The 16,404-nt window shown below is 36.8% G+C and overlaps 1 pseudogene; it reads left to right on the top strand.

Moving 5' to 3' along the window:
- Window positions 1–5,254: 5,254 nt before the first annotated feature.
- LOC137954826 (probable aspartic proteinase GIP2) lies at window positions 5,255–6,588 on the top strand (annotated as a pseudogene).
- Window positions 6,589–16,404: the final 9,816 nt, after the last annotated feature.

Below are 16,404 nucleotides of genomic sequence, written 5' to 3' on the forward strand. Positions count from 1 at the left end.
CACAACAGATTTCATTTGTCCATATTGCCTTCCATAAAAAACATTTTAACCCAATGTTAAGGCTCAAAATTGGCTAACCAATCATATGCATTAAAATAATTTCTCTAATAGTTTTCATGTGAAGGCTAAATTCATCAATACTAGTTGAACATGCAACATCACAAAATAGTCCTTCAATCAACCTTTTTGCATCTTGCATAATATAACTTCTTAGAAAATTCATTAAACCTCCCTAATTTAATACAGTAATAAATAAATAAATAAATATATTAATTTATCAATAACAAAATATATAATTTTACGTATTATTAATTAATAATATATTGACACAAAATGTAAAACCATTGGTTTAATTAATTATAGCAATGGGATAATTAAACCAATTAATTATTACAGTTTATTATAAATTAATATACTAATTACATGTGACTACAATAAAATTTTAAAAAAATTAAAAAAGTAAAAATAATTCAAAGTGAATATAATAAATAAATAAATTATTTAATTGAACTGAATAAATAAAAACAATTTTTTAATTAATAACATACCATGAATTGTTTACATAATTAATAATATATTTTTATAAAACTAAAATTGGATTTGTTTAAATAATTATAAAAATGATTAGTTTAAATAAATTAATAATATATATATATATATATATATATATATAAAAAATTAAAACTGAAAAAAAACATGCTTCAAAATGAACCGAGTTATTCGTAATGCCTTGGAATATAACAACGAGTTCGTGCATAAAAGCAAACGTTTATGCCTTGGAATATAACAACGAATTCGTGCATTTAAAATCATCAACTTACTAGTTTAGTACATACGAACGATAACATACATGTTCACTCCACATGCTAGTCGCTATGTCATCTCAAAATTGTGTGGCTCTAGTGGATTCTAATGCACGCCGCCTCCACATGGTTGTTGATAGGTTGTCTTCATCCCCAAGACCATCGCTATCATTGCCATCTTCATCCTCATTTCACCTGCAAATTAGACCTCATCACCTCCTCTACCAAGCTCATCATCTGAATCATCATCTTCCAATTCAAACATATCATTGTAATCCTTTTTACGTATAATTGTGTAATATGCAACAAGCCATTAAAATTTTCATCTCGATCTTATAAAATGGAGGAGCGCCTTTCAACATTTGGAATCGAGCTTTTAAAGCAACAAAAGTTTGTTCAATAGTATTCCTCAGATATGAGTGATTTCGGTTGAATAACTCTTTATCATTTCTAGAAAGGTTGTCTCCAAATTCTTGTAGATGATAACGAGTTCCTTGATATGGGGCCAAAAATTCTGGCATATTTGCATAACCAGCATCAACAAGATAATATTTACCTACAATACAAAATATATTCCACCTAAGATAATTGAAGATAAAATAGAACAAAATTACTACTTAAAAATATATTATTTACCTTTAGGTAAAAGGACTCTATCTCGACAAGTCAATGTGTCCTTCAGTACACAGGAATCGATTGCTGATCCCTCCCATCCAACATGTACATAAGCGAATTGCATATCAAATGTACATGATGCCATCACATTTTGTGAGAGATATCCCTTTCTGTTTCAGAAGCTTTGTTGTTCTTTAAGTGGGATGTTTGCTTTGATATGAGTTCCATCAATAGCCCCAATAAAATCCTAATTATATCATTTTAATTAATACAAAATAACTCTAAATATTAATCTAAAATTGTTCATTAGATGTCAAATGATGTTACCTTAAAATACGGAGAAAACATTAGATTGTTTAAAATCTTCGAGTGAGTGTGTTTTGAAGGACGTTCAATGTAATCAGACTGAAGTTTGATAATAGCATTCAACACCTTATTGAAATACCTACTTATGGTCCAGTTTGATCGATCAAACATCTCTACTATGACACTATAAGTTTGTTGTTGACCAACAGTTATCTTTATGGGTGATATAAATCATTTACTATAAAGTAACTCTGCCAATTTATGAAACACAATTTGATTCATCCTATAAATTTTTTAAAATTTAACAGATGATTTCGCTAATGCCTTTTGCAAATAAATCGGACCACCAATCCCACGAGGACGTAGTGTACGTCTATTCCTATAGCTGAAATAATATCTTCACATCATGTACCTAAGACATGTGAATGCTATCATACATACAATCTTTTTTTTTGTTTTTCTTAATATCCATGGAAACCTGCAAATACAATCACCATAAGCACAACGACAACTATAAAAATAATTCATGTTTCTTCCTAAATGTCATAAACACAAAAACATACCCTTATCATCAATCATAGCCTATTTTCAATCACACCTATATACAATCATATCCAATCACACATCCACAATATTCATCCACACAATAAGAATACAACAATCATGAAAACCCAAATCTTATCCATATTGACATTCATAATCTATTAACGATAAGTCTCATAATGTCATAATTAAAAAATATAATTAAAATTCAAAACAATCATCCCAAAGTAGCTCGTTACTAAATTTCATGAGAACAATATTTAAGCCACTGGAGTCACTCTTCCACTGTCATATCCGTCAACATGTTCCTCTTAATTTTCGTATCCAACCATTCAGGAGCTCGAAACCTCCACTCTATTGGAATGCCGGGGATTTCTGCTAGGGCTGTAATCCATTTCTTTTCGTCGACTTTATCATCATCCGGTTTTACAACATCACACAATACCGCAACAATTTCTTTCATTGTATCAAGGAATATGAAACTGTCATCAGTGGACATTTCAGGTCGCTTTCTATGATGACTTGAAGTTGACGGGTTACCACTTCGAGACTGATCAAGTGTCAACTCATTTTTTGTAAAGAATGGTGATGGAGTATTTCTATCTAAATCAACATCCTCGAGCATGTCCAAACATGAATTTTTTCCTCGTGTCGGACATCATTGGACATGTCTACGTTAGTTTGACTTACTGTCCCCATGGCTATTGAGTTTCCCACAACCAAAACCAATTTGTCATAAAGGGCAGACTTGTTGTCTATACTTTTCAGCATCTTTATGCTCCTACAAGAATAAAACATCATTTAGACGGCTTATAATAGAGTTTTAGTAATGCGGAAAATGTACAAAATATTTTATAGTACATCATAATTTATTGACCTTAATGTAGTCTTGCCATACAAAATCACATGCAGTAACTCGATGTGTGGTTGCATCCCAGCCGAACTCAATAGTGTTGAGATAGCTCATTACTGTTTGGTAAGTTTTCTTCCATGATTTTGTTCGATTCTTGAGCTGCTCAACAATTTTTTTATTAGTTGTGTCTTCATTGAACCTATTGACACAGTCCAAATACACCTCATGCTTCCAAACCCCATTGGGCATCTTGTTCCCCATATTGATTTGCTCAACCAAGAGATCGAGCATTTTGTTGTCATCCTCGAAGGTCCAAATGTCAGATGATCGAGGAGTTTATTGTCTTCTTCTAGCCATTTATAATCTAAATCTGAGATGGTCCTCATGGACAAATTTTTTATCAGACAACCATTACCCGTCGTAGCAACTAGGGACACATGGAAACACAATAAAAAACAAAACAAAATACCATGTGGTGGATATTTATAACATCCAAATCTCCTCACCACATGGCAAGAGAATTCCATAGCACTTCAAACATATTCAACAACATTCTAAAACACTTCAAAATTAATCGAACTAATTTCATTGCAGATGACTAGAACAATGCAAAAACACACTCATCAAGTCCAAATTCATCGGACACCCCTAGTAGATCTCCATATGACTTCGGAATCACTACGAACAGTACATCGTCAGTGATGGAGGTTGGGTTTCATTGGTTAATGGACGCCCGTGTGGGCACCTCAGCCTTGTTAGAACTGGACTAGACACCCTAAATCCTAAACCCTAATCGCCCTAACAAATTAAAATAAAATCGAGACCTTAAAACCCCTAAAGCCCCAAACCCTAAACACTAGACCTTAACAGCCCTAAAATCCGCAAACCCTAAACCCTAGACCTTAAAACCCCTTAAATCCCCAAACCCTAAACTCTAGACCTTAAAACCCCTAAAAGTCCCAAACCCTAAACCCTAGCCGAGTAAACTAAAAAATCAAAATAAACCCTAAACCCTAGACCTTAAAACCCCTAAAAGCCCCAAACACTAAACCCTAAGCCCTTAAAACACTATCACCCCAAAAATCGAGTACCCTAATTTTTTTTTGAAAAAACCATAAACCCTAATTACAGATCTAAAGACCTTAAAAACCCTAAAAGTTCCAACCCCCAACTCTAATCCCGAAATTAAACCCTATCACGATGAAATTGAACCCAAAATCGCATAAACCCTAACCCTAAATCCCACAATTAGGCCACAATCAAGATATATTACGCACAAAAATTAAAATTAAATCAAATACATCACTAAATTAGTTGAAAAAAAATTAGGGTTTCAGCTTACCTTTTGAAATTTTGGGAAAACCACTACCAAATAGGGAAATCTAAGCCAAATTGAAGAAATCGATGCATAAATGTCGAAAATCGACGAAAATCAGGGAGGGGGGGAGGGACGCTTCAAGTGATTGATTCGGAAAATAGGTTTGAATCCAAATTTTTCAATTTTTGCCTGAGAAAATGAATTGACGTGATTAACTTGAAGTGTAATTCATTCTACACTAACCCCTTAATCTAATGAACTACGTAATGCGGGAATAATTCATCTCACTTCGTGTTAGACTAACCCCCCTCACTTAATACCTGCATAAAACTTGAGTACGGATATTGTATAATGAAATTGTGTTTTTCAATATTAGATGGTATTTTTTAGGCTAACACCTAACAGATGTCCTAGTGCTAGGATGACCGTTTGACTTGATCGAAAAGTACGTTCATGGTCGCAAGCACATCTTGCCAGCTACAGAAAAGAGCCATATCATGGAAGTGCGTAATGTGGTTACAATCTTACAAAAACGAGCCATATCATGGCTCAGGTGTCGCTCGGCCGGACTCTTCCCCGAATTTTTTTCACTATCATCTTTTGTAACGATACAATAACTGGAAGCTTGAAGCCTCCAGGTACTAACATGGCGCCGTACAACGTCAAAAACCCTAAACCGTCTTTTATCTCTTCCTGAAGGAGCTGACGGACAAAGGCCATCGTAGAAGCGGTAGCACAATTTCTGCAGTATAAGAGGTCAGAACCATTGCGAGTACGTCTCGTCTTCTCATCCGATCACTGTCATCTCTCGTCGCCATGGTTTCTTCCCTCCATTTCCTTGTTCTCTCTCTTTCATTGCTCCTGTTTGTGCCCTTATCCCATGCTCGATCACTTGCCGGGCGACCCAGGCCTTACTTTCGACCTCATCAACTCGTAATTCCAGTACGCAAAGACACAGCCACCTCCCAGTATGTGACAAACCTCAGCCACAGGGATCCCCCGGTTCCCACAACGCTCGTGGTAGACGTCGGTGGCCGTTTCCAGTGGGTCGACTGCGAAAGGGGCTATTTTTCGCGCGGCTACCGTCCGGTCAGATGCTTGTCGCCGGAATGCGCACTCGCAGGTTCCGCCGGGTGTCACAGCTGCCTTGCCCGTCCCAAGCCAGGATGCAACAACAACACGTGCAGCCTCTTTCCTGAGAACACGGTTATCAACTTAAACGCCGCCGGGGAGCTGGCTCAGGACCAGGTAGCTCTCATGTCTTATAACGGGTCCCACGCAGGCCCGCCTGTCGTCATCCCTGACAGCCTCTTCTCCTGTGCCCCCCTCTCCTGACGAGAGGACTCGCATCTGGTGCGAAAGGAATGCTGGGACTCGGGCGCTCGCGAATTGCTCTGCCGACTCAGTTGACGACTTCCCTGGGAATTCCTCCCATATTTGCCATGTGCTTGTCGCCTTCCAGGAGTTCCCCGGGTGTGGTGTTCTTCGGCGCTGGCCCCTACAGTTTCGTCCCCGGCGAGGAGCTCTCCAAGTCGTTTAGCTACACACCACTAGTTATCAACCCAGTTAGCACGGTCGGGGGTCCGACTCAAGGGGAGCCCTCCGACGAGTACTTCATCGGAGTTCAATCGATAATGATCAGCGGGAGACGCGTTCCGTTCAATGAATCCCTGCTATCGATCGATCGCCAAGGTCGTGGTGGAACAAAATTAAGCACCGTTACTCACTACACTTCTCTGGAGAGTTCCATCTATCATCGCTTCGTGAGGGACTTTCGTAGAGAGGCTACATCGATGGGTCTTACTCGAGTGAGATCTGTGTTACCTTTCGGAGCCTGTTTCGGCACCAGAAACGTAACCTCGCACAGGACTGGACCTTCTGTGCCGACCATTGACCTCGTGTTAGATGGAGAGAATACAACATGGAGAATTTTCGGGGCGAACTCGATGGTGCAAGTGAGCAGAGAGGTTCTGTGTCTGGCATTTGTTGATGGCGGGACAAATCTGAGAACTTCATTGGTGATAGGCGGATATCAATTGGAGGATAATCTTCTCCAGTTTGATCTGGTTAACTCCAGGATGGGGTTCACCTCGTCTCTGCTCTTCGCTCAAACCAACTGTGCTAATTTCAACTTCACAACCAATGTCTAAAGGGATCTTATGGTACGTATCGAAGGGCGCCTTAGCCTCTTAAACATGTATGAAAAACTAAATAAAAATCCATGCACGGTTTGTTGGTATCAGTGGCACTCGAGGAATTTTAAGAAACCTCTCTAAGCTGATTAACAATTAAGGCCATTTATGAGTATACATTTGTTAGACAGAATTCCATCCAAGGGGCTGGTTTCCACTAATCACATAAAAAGTGTTGATGGGGCCTATCTCTATATAAATGGGTTTTATTTAGGGAATTTTATTATATTATCCATTTTTTTTACAAATATTAATACAATAACCAACTTCCAAACTTAATATAAAAAATACCCCCTTTGACCGATCGGTCAACTACACATGTGTATAGTCCAAGGTGAAACGTCAACTTTGACACATCATCATATCACATCAGCAACTGAAGGTTCAGTGCCATGTCATCACACATGGCATCATCCATGTAAGATGACATTTCATCATAATGCCATGTAAGCCCTCTTTCAACCCTCGGATTTTTCTTTCATTCGCTCAAGTGGGAGAAATTACATCTGAGTTTGGGAAAAATGGAAACTCAGATCGAGGAGAGGGACAAAAATTCAGAGAAAGTGAGCAATGATCAACTCCATTTTGGTTCCTCTAATGTAAGAATTCGGTCCAAATATCTTTTCTGAGGGAGAAGAGAATGTGAAGGATTTTTCATGGGTTGTGACATTCATTGGTTGCTGGTTTCTTCTTTCTCCTGGCATTTTAGTTTCTTTCCTCTTGCATTTGTTTTTCTAAAAACCCTTTTTGTATAAACACATGGGTAGTGCAATCTCGAGTGGAGGTAATTCTGGGGCTGTTAGTTCTTAACTGCACATTTGTATGACGACTAGTGATATTTGTTTCTTGAGGGTTTGTTTGAACTATGGACTTGAATTCGACCATAGCTGGTGGAAGCTCTTAGTATCTTCATTTGAATTTCTTTCTTTTGTTATTATTTCTTCTCTTCAAATCCTGACTTCCCCATAAGATTTTTTTTTTCCATTCCGTTATCCATAGGAATCTTGGAGCCTCCTTTATTACTGTTTTTACCTTAATCCTGTCTCAAGAGAATCGCCATGGACTACACATCTAGCTTAAATTCAGAAAGTTCCCTTAGCACGAGCAATACTTTCAGTGAGGATAATTATCATTTTTATGGCAGAGCAACTAAGTGGTAATATGTATCTTTTATATGTGAGAATAATTGGTTAAATCTCTTCATAGCTTGTTTAAGATCCGAACATAACGAGTCTTACAATCCGAGAATAATTTGTCATATGATCCGATAATAACGGATCTTTAATTTCAATTTCAAACGGGATTCGTTCCCTTATATGTAGATATAATTTGAATGTATTCCTTATTCGGAAATAAAGAAATTAACAAGGTATGAGAGCGACGATCCTGAGATTGTTGTTTCTATTTTTTTCTCGTCTGTCTCGTTGCAACTTCCAATTCCGACGACATTTCCGGTGAGGTCCAAACCCCCGTTCGACGGATGGAGATAAACCTATGCTAATCGTCAAGAGATGTAACTGGAGCTCTTTTATTCCCAACCAAAGGCCTTTCCCAGATCCGGCCGCTGAACTGTCCCAGCCACCTCACTTTCCGGCCTTCCTCTGTTGTACAAACGATGCTCATAAACCGTGCTCCGACACCTTGCATCGTCCTGCCACTGCGCCTTCCGACAGCCATTTTATTTTCCCTTGCGCTTTGTCTGAAGAGAAAAAAAGAGAAGACAAAATATTTACGGCACCACCTAGGTGCTAATACGTTGAATTAAATCAGCGTTTTTCATAAGGTCCGAGCCAAGCCAAAATTAATTGACCCGAAACCCTGAGCTGAGCCGTGCCAAAATCATTTGAGCCGAAACACTGAGCCGAGTCAAAATCATTTGAGCCGAAACACTCAAGCCGAGACGAAACATTGAGCCAACCCACATCAATTTTCTGCCGAATCAACTCAGTCCTAAGGAGTCTAGCTCGAAATCCCGAGCCGCAGTCTACGCACACCAGCTTCCAACATGGATATCGCTAGTATTACATCCAACTTTGCCAATCTCAATCACCCACTATATCTTCATCATTCATATCAACCTGGGTTGGTTCTCGTACCACAACTTCTCACTGAGGATAATTATAGCACATGGCGTCATTCCATGACTATGGCCCTCACAGTCAAAAACAAATTTAGTTTTGTTGATGGATCTCTCTAGCGACCAGACAGCAATACCGACAATGAATTACAACAATGGATTCATTGTGATAACCTTGTCAAAACTTGGTTATTGAGTTCAATCTTTACAGATATTGCAGCAAGTATATTCTATTTTGATGGAGCACAAGCAGTTTGGAATGAATTGTACGACCGTTTTTCTTAGGTAAACAGCGTCCAATTATTTCACGTTAAAAATGAAATACATGATTGTGTACAGAATAATATGTATGTTAGTTCATATTTCAAAAAACTCAAAGGACTATGGGATGAGAGAGCTTCTCTTTGTCATATCTCACACTATCGTGGTAGCTCTATGAAAGAGGAACTATCCTATCGAGAAACATAGAAAATCATAAAGTTTCTCATGGGATTAAGTGAATCCTTTACTACCGTACGTGGAAAAATATTGACAATGGACCATTTGCCTAAGATTGGCAAGGTTTATTCCCTAGTACTCAAACATCAACGACAGAAAAATGTACCTGATAAACGGATCATCATTCAACCTGAGGCAGCAACTTTCGCTATCAGAAATTCATGCAAGAAAGGTGGCTCCTCCACCTGTACAAAATGTCATAAAGACGGTCACCATGCTGGAAATTGTCGGGCACATTTGAAATGCACTTATTGTTGTTTGAAGGGTTTCACCGTTGATTCATGTAGAAGACTCAAGTTTGCATAATCCACTAAGCCCATAGAGAAGAAGAACATATCCAACTCCTTTCCTTTTACTTAGGAACAATGTCAACAAATATTACAAATGCTCAGTCATAACAAGTCATCAAAGACAAATCATGTGGGTAACTCCTCTGCTCATGACAAACTTTCAGGTAAAACACTTTACTTCTCCTCTCCCAATAAGCAAGCCACATCAATCCTAGATAGTGGAGCCACTGGCCATATTGTTTGTTGTCATACATTGCTTACGTCTTGGTGAGCTGTTATGAACAAAACAATGGAATTACCAGATGGTTTTTAGGCTAATGTTACACATGTTGGTCAAGTCGTTTTCTCTTCTAGTTTGGTTATTCACAATGTTTTATGTGTCCCAATTGTCCCATTAAACCTCATTTCCATTAGCAAGCTTCTTCATCATTCTCTTTGCATCACCATGTTCCTTACCCATTTTTGTGTCATACAGGACCTACACTCAGGGAAGATGATTGGGACAGGAACTGAACGGTAGGATTTCTACTACCTTGATCATCCAAAACCATCATCATGTTATTCCGTACATTCTCCATTTGGTATTTGGCATCAATGTGTCGGGCATCCATCACCTCAAGTATCTGTCTCATTTCTGTTTTTAAATAAAAATTCTTGTAGTTCAAACAATTGTCTAGTTTGCCCCCTTGGCTAAACAAACTAGATTGTCATTTGTAAAGGTCATGAATTCACTCTTGCCACTTATTACTTATCCAAAGGCATTATCCACCAAACCAGTTGTATTCACACCCTGCAACAAAACATGGTAGCCGAACGCAAACATCGACACCTGCTAAACATGGCCCGAACCTTACTTTTTCAAGCCCATCTTCCTAAACGATTTTGGTGGGATGCCATTTTAATGGCTGCTTATCTCATAAATTGGACACCTACCCCAGTCTTGCAAGGTAAAACACCTTATGAACAATTATTTCATATTATCCCCACTTACTCTCATTTACGACTTTTTGGATGTTTATGTTTTGCCTCTTCTCACGCCCACAAACCATCCAAATTTGATGCACGTGACATCCATTGCATTTTTCTTGGGTACCCTTATGGACAGAAGGAATATAGGGTTTATGATCTCCAACTCAATAAAGTATTTATCTCTCGAGATGCTACTTTTTTTTAAAAGAAATTCCCTCTTAAACATTTCTCCGCTGCAAAGAAGAGTCTCATGTTTCCTCCTCCTATAATGTCTACTATTTATGATGGCCCTCTACCAAACATACCCTTTCTTAACTCTCTATCAGACACACCTGCTCAGTCACCCAAGTCCTGACATTCCCAATGTTGATCATACTTCTTCCCCCAAAATACCTTCTCCAACTACAATGCCACCTCCTACTCGTCGCCCCTCTAACAAGCCCATTAAGCGACCTAGTTTTCTTCAGGATTTTCATGTGGAAGCGACCCTACCGTCCCGACTTGAACAATCTTCTGCCTCCAACGTGATCACCACATCAGGTACACCTTATGACCTCTCTCACGTTCTTTCTTATGCTCGGTTATCCCCATCTCATAAAGTTTTTACCACTTCATTAACCGTTACAAAAGAACTCATAAGTTTCTTATAGGCCATGAAGGATCCTAAATGATGTCAGACAATGCATGATGAAATTCAAGCCCTCCAGGCTAACCACACATGGACGCTCATCTCTCTTACACCTGACAAGAAACTCATTGGATGTAAATAGGTATACAAAGTCAAGCTCAAATCTAATGGCACCGTTGAGCGTTACAAAGCTAGCCAAGTGCCCAAAGGATACAACCAAATTGAAGGACTTGACTATGAAGAGACGTTCGCCCCAGTTTACAAGTTGGTTATTGTACGTGTCCTACCGAGTGTTTCTGCTATTCAAGGATGACATCTTCACCAACTCAATGTCAACAATGTGTTCATACATGGTGGATCTTGATGAAGATGTCTACATGTCACTACCCCTGGTTTTGGGGAGACTTAAGTGTGCAAACAAAACTAGTCCTTATACGGCTTGAAACAAGCTTCTAGACACTGGTTTTTGAAGTTTTTCACAGCCCTCAAGATTGTTGGGTTTCATCATTCATAAGCAGATTATTCTTTATTTGTCCAATCCTACAAAGATAGTTTTATAGTAATACTTGTGTACGTTGATGATATGATTTTGGCAGGTAATAATCTGCAACATTTTAAAGATGTAAAACAGTTATTATCTAAGCAGTTCAAACTTAAGGATCTTGGTCAACTCAAATAGTTCTTAGGCATAGAAGTAGCAAGGTATTCAAAAGGGATTTCCCTCTTCCAAAAGAAATATGCCTTGAAGATATTAGAACACGGTAGATTTCTAGGAGCAAAACCTACGAGGTTCCCAATGGAACAAAACTTGGCTCTTACACAATTCGATGGTGAACTCCTAAATGATCCTTCGTCATACAGGTGTTTTGTGGAAAGATTGATCTACTTGACCATCACTTGACCAGATATGGTCTATGTCGTCCATATTTTAAGCCAATTTATGGAAAAAACCACGTACACGACACTTTAAGGCAGCACATAGAGTTCTTTAATACCTGAAACAAACTCCAAGACAGGGCATTTTATTATCCTCTACAAGTATACTCCAATTAAATGCATTTTGCTATGCAGATTGGTCTCGTTGCAGGGACACAAGAAGGTCAGTAACAAGGTATTATATATGTCTTAGACAATCTCCCATTTCGTGAAAAACAAAGAAGCAAACAACAGTGGCTCGATCAACTGTCGAGGCAGAGTATCGTTCCATGACTACTACATATTGCGAAATTAGCTGGTTGAAGAACGTTTTGAAAGACTTGAAAATCGTACATACTCAACCAGCCATGTTGTATTGTGACAACCAAGCTGCTCTACACATCGCTTCAAATCCGATCTTTCATGAGCAAACCAAGCACATCAAAATTGATTGTTACTTAGTCCGTGAAAAGATTCAAGCAGGGATGATTAAGACAGCCCACATACGAACCAACGACCAAACTATAGACTTATTTACAAAGGCATTGAGTTCGTCCCAATTTGAGGCATTACTCGACAAATTGGGTATCATTAACATATATTCCAACTTGAGGGGGAGTGTTGAAGATCTGAACATAACGGCTCTTATAATTCGAGAATAACTGGTCATATGATTCAACAATAATGGATCTGAAATTTTAATTTCAAACGGGATTCGTTCCCTTATATGTAGATGTAATCTGAATGTATTCCTTAATAGAAAATAAAGAAATTAACATAGCACAGAAATAGATTTAGTTCCTGATGTCATTTGCCACTTCAGTCTTGGAGGTGTTGGTCTCATTGATTCTAATAAGGTGTTCAGCACTGGAGCAATTGTTACATATACTATGTTTGAAGGTTATATAGAGCAGGTTTAGAGGTATGGGAACAAGAACTCATAAAAGCTAGACGTAGAGTTCTTTAATTTGTCATGAGATCAATTATATTACGAAAGCCCTTTTTAGTAGGCTCAGATCAACTTTTTATCTTAGCATTTCTAGTCTTTTGTCTTCTTTTTGTTTGGCTGAATTAGGGAAAGGTTTTACCTTTCTTTGAACTAAACGTCATCTTGTAGAAATCACTAGGGCTTTTTAAACTTCTCATCAAGTGGTAGGATATATGGGAACCTGAAATTTGTACTGAAATTGAACCTCTCTCTCTCTCTATTTCTCTATCTCGCTTTCTCTCCTTATATTTATACTATTTGGTCTAGATATGGATTTATTTCTACAAAATCCTTTTTTCTCTTTTTATGTCGATGGCAGTTTGAAAGCATTTGTGAGAATACAGTTATTGCGGATGGTACACAAAACTAGTCATTTGACTTCGTTCGGGTTCTTTGATCTAGAGAATGGTCTGATATTGGAGGCCGTCAGAACATGGAAATACTCATGTCTACATTGCTGACCTAGCTAAAAAATTTGGACTTCATTTCCTTCAAGCAGATGTTGTTTCATTTTATGGAGTAATTTCTTTCGTCTGATATATTGCAGCATGTTTAACTTTAGATGCCTCATTGATGCTGCTTTGTAAGCAAGATTCTTCTTAAACAGTTAACCCTTGGTTTTATCTCCACATTTCTTTGACAATGATTCGACGCTCCTCTCTGCTTCCCTCTCGTCACTCGCTCTCTCAATGCTCCTCTCGCCGACGTGTGCTTCCCTCTCGACACTTCAGAGCCTCAACGCCTTCATGTAGCCCTCTCGTTGTGCCTAGTTCCCTCTTGCTCAGCCACTACTCCCCTGCTGCCGCCTTGCCCTCGACGACCACCTCTCAGCTGACCTCTCTTCCTCTCAACCCAGTCTTCGTCTCAATCATGTCTCTCACTCTTGTTTTCTGTTCCCCTCTGTTCATCCACTCATCGCCCCCTCTCTCAAAACCGAAACTTATCATTTCATCCTTTTGTTGCGCCCTCTCCCAAAATCGAAGCCGTATTGAACTTCTCTCACCCTCCAAACCCGAATTTCAGAAGCCGATTGAGTATGGCAATTTTTAGGGTTTCGGTTAATTGAATCTAATTTCTGAATTTAATTATTTTATAAATTTTAATTTAGGTATATAATTACTATAAATATTATACGTATTGATTTTTCATATGATTTACAATTTAATTTCAGAATTTTTGTTAATAATTTTTTTGTCAATAATAGATAAATTATATTGTGATTTAAATTGAAGTTATTACTAAGTTTAATTGAAACTTTATTGAATTGATCTCTGTATTTATTAATTTTTTTATTTTGATTTATAGATTTCTATGCCATTGAATGTTGAATATGATTTCGATAAATTGAGCAGATTATTCAATAATGATGATTTTGAAAGTTGTATTTTATTTTTGTTAATTAAATGATAATTTTATTCTCATGGATAATTTATTAAAGTTGATTTCTGTTTTTAATACAAATTTTAATTTTGTGTGTTTAGGTTCTTCCAATATTTTAGGGATTAGGGTTTGAAACCGTAAACCCTCAACCCTCAACCCTATTCTCTAAACCCTTTTACTTGTGATGATCATTTTCATTTTTTTTATGGTTGGTTGATTGGAGAGTTATCGGATTTTCATTATGCATTTAAGATCTTTTTAAGTATTCCCTAAACTTGAACTTACATTATCAGAACACAAATTCTTCGAATTTTTTTTCCACATATATTGGGTGATTGTGTCAATCTTTGTAGAAATGAATTCCTAAGCTAAGACAGAGGGGCAGGGGTAAAGATAGAAGAAGAGCAGCATTGAGGGAAGGGATAGGGGATTGACTAACAATCTAGATTTGGATAGGTGATCACCATGATCGTTTTGTATTGTAGTAATTTTTTTTTCTTTTTAGTTTTGGCTTATATGTTACAATTTGAAAATGTCCAACGTATGATCTGTCTTGTTCAAATGATAGAACACAACTGTCTTATGAAAAAGAAAAAACGGAATCTCATTTTGATCTCTATCAAGCCGATAAATTTTGTTACCTCTGATCTTTTTCAAGGATTTATATAGTTGTAACAAATATTAGTTCCTAAATCACAAATATTTATTTGGATTATGGTTGACCAAATGTTTTGGATCCTTTATTGGTATTATGTAATAAGAAGTTAAACTTTATGCAATTTATGTTTCATGTCAGTTGTTGTAGGTTTTCCATCTCTACCAATGATAGTTTTGTATAGTTTGTTTGGATTATAGTCAGTGGTGCTGTAAAGGACTCTCTCTCATGGTATGTTTAAAATAGGATGTTGTTAGAATTGATAGGGTTTCTTATCCAAATGCATTTCTTCACAAAGAATAGCACACTAATGAATACATGTAATGGCTGCAATGATTTATCCATGGCCCAATTTTATCTTCAGTTTAAATACTTCCTTACCTATGTGTTTTCTGGATCTTCATAATAAACACAGTGGATAGCTTTCACATGAGCAACTTCATGTGCCACTAATGATCAAGAGTCACGTCTCCGAGTTCCATGAGCATAACACCAGTGAAAATTTTGCTTTTATTTGTAAAATTATTTGATTAGTGAAAAACTCTCTCTCTCTCCCTCTGTCTCATTTCATAAAATAGATTGAATGAAGAAAGCTGAACAATTATTGAATGAAATGTGTTTTTTCTTGTGAAACGTGAACTTTTATGCGTATACTAGGGTATTGTTCTTTGCATTTTGTACATACTTTAGATGAAAGAAATATTTGTAAAATCCAATATGCTAAGTTTCTTATTGTTGAAGATTTTACAAAATCGTTACATGTTTCTGAGATTTTATGAAAGCCTTGGGTATTTTTGTGATATCCGAAAAAATTTTAGATCTTCTTGAACCTTGCATTAAGTTCACTTTAATACAAAAAGCAAATATTCAAAGAGCACACTTTAACACAAAAAATCCCGCCTTTGACACAAAACAAATATTCATGAGTCTTATATTACATATTATTTATATATTAAATATTTTAATTAAACATATTTTAAATCGATCATGCAAGGTGAATTTTAGAAGAAATTTTTAATTAATTAATATATAAATTTTACATTTTCCTATAATAAATATAAGATAACAAAACGTGCAGTAACAAGTAAGATTTTTATATACTAAAATAATTTGTTTGAAAATATTTTTAAAATTTGAAAATGTGTTAATCAGATTTGAAGATGCTTTTTTAATAACTAATATATATTTTATATTTTATTTCAATAAATCAAAGGTAACGAAACGTGTTCCAAAACATCGGTTTTTTATACAACTTTTTTTAAAATTATTTTTAAAATTATAAAATATCTTAATTCAATAATTAAAATGTAAAACATTGTAGAAGAATATTTTTTTAATTAAGTAATACTGTAATTTTTATATTTAATTATTATA

Source organism: Aristolochia californica, unplaced genomic scaffold, assembly GCF_029961685.1.
Source record: "Aristolochia californica isolate CCGP_79_NKW_82.1479 unplaced genomic scaffold, dmAriCali1.0.hap1 SCAF_2, whole genome shotgun sequence".
NCBI lineage: Eukaryota > Viridiplantae > Streptophyta > Magnoliopsida > Piperales > Aristolochiaceae > Aristolochia > Aristolochia californica.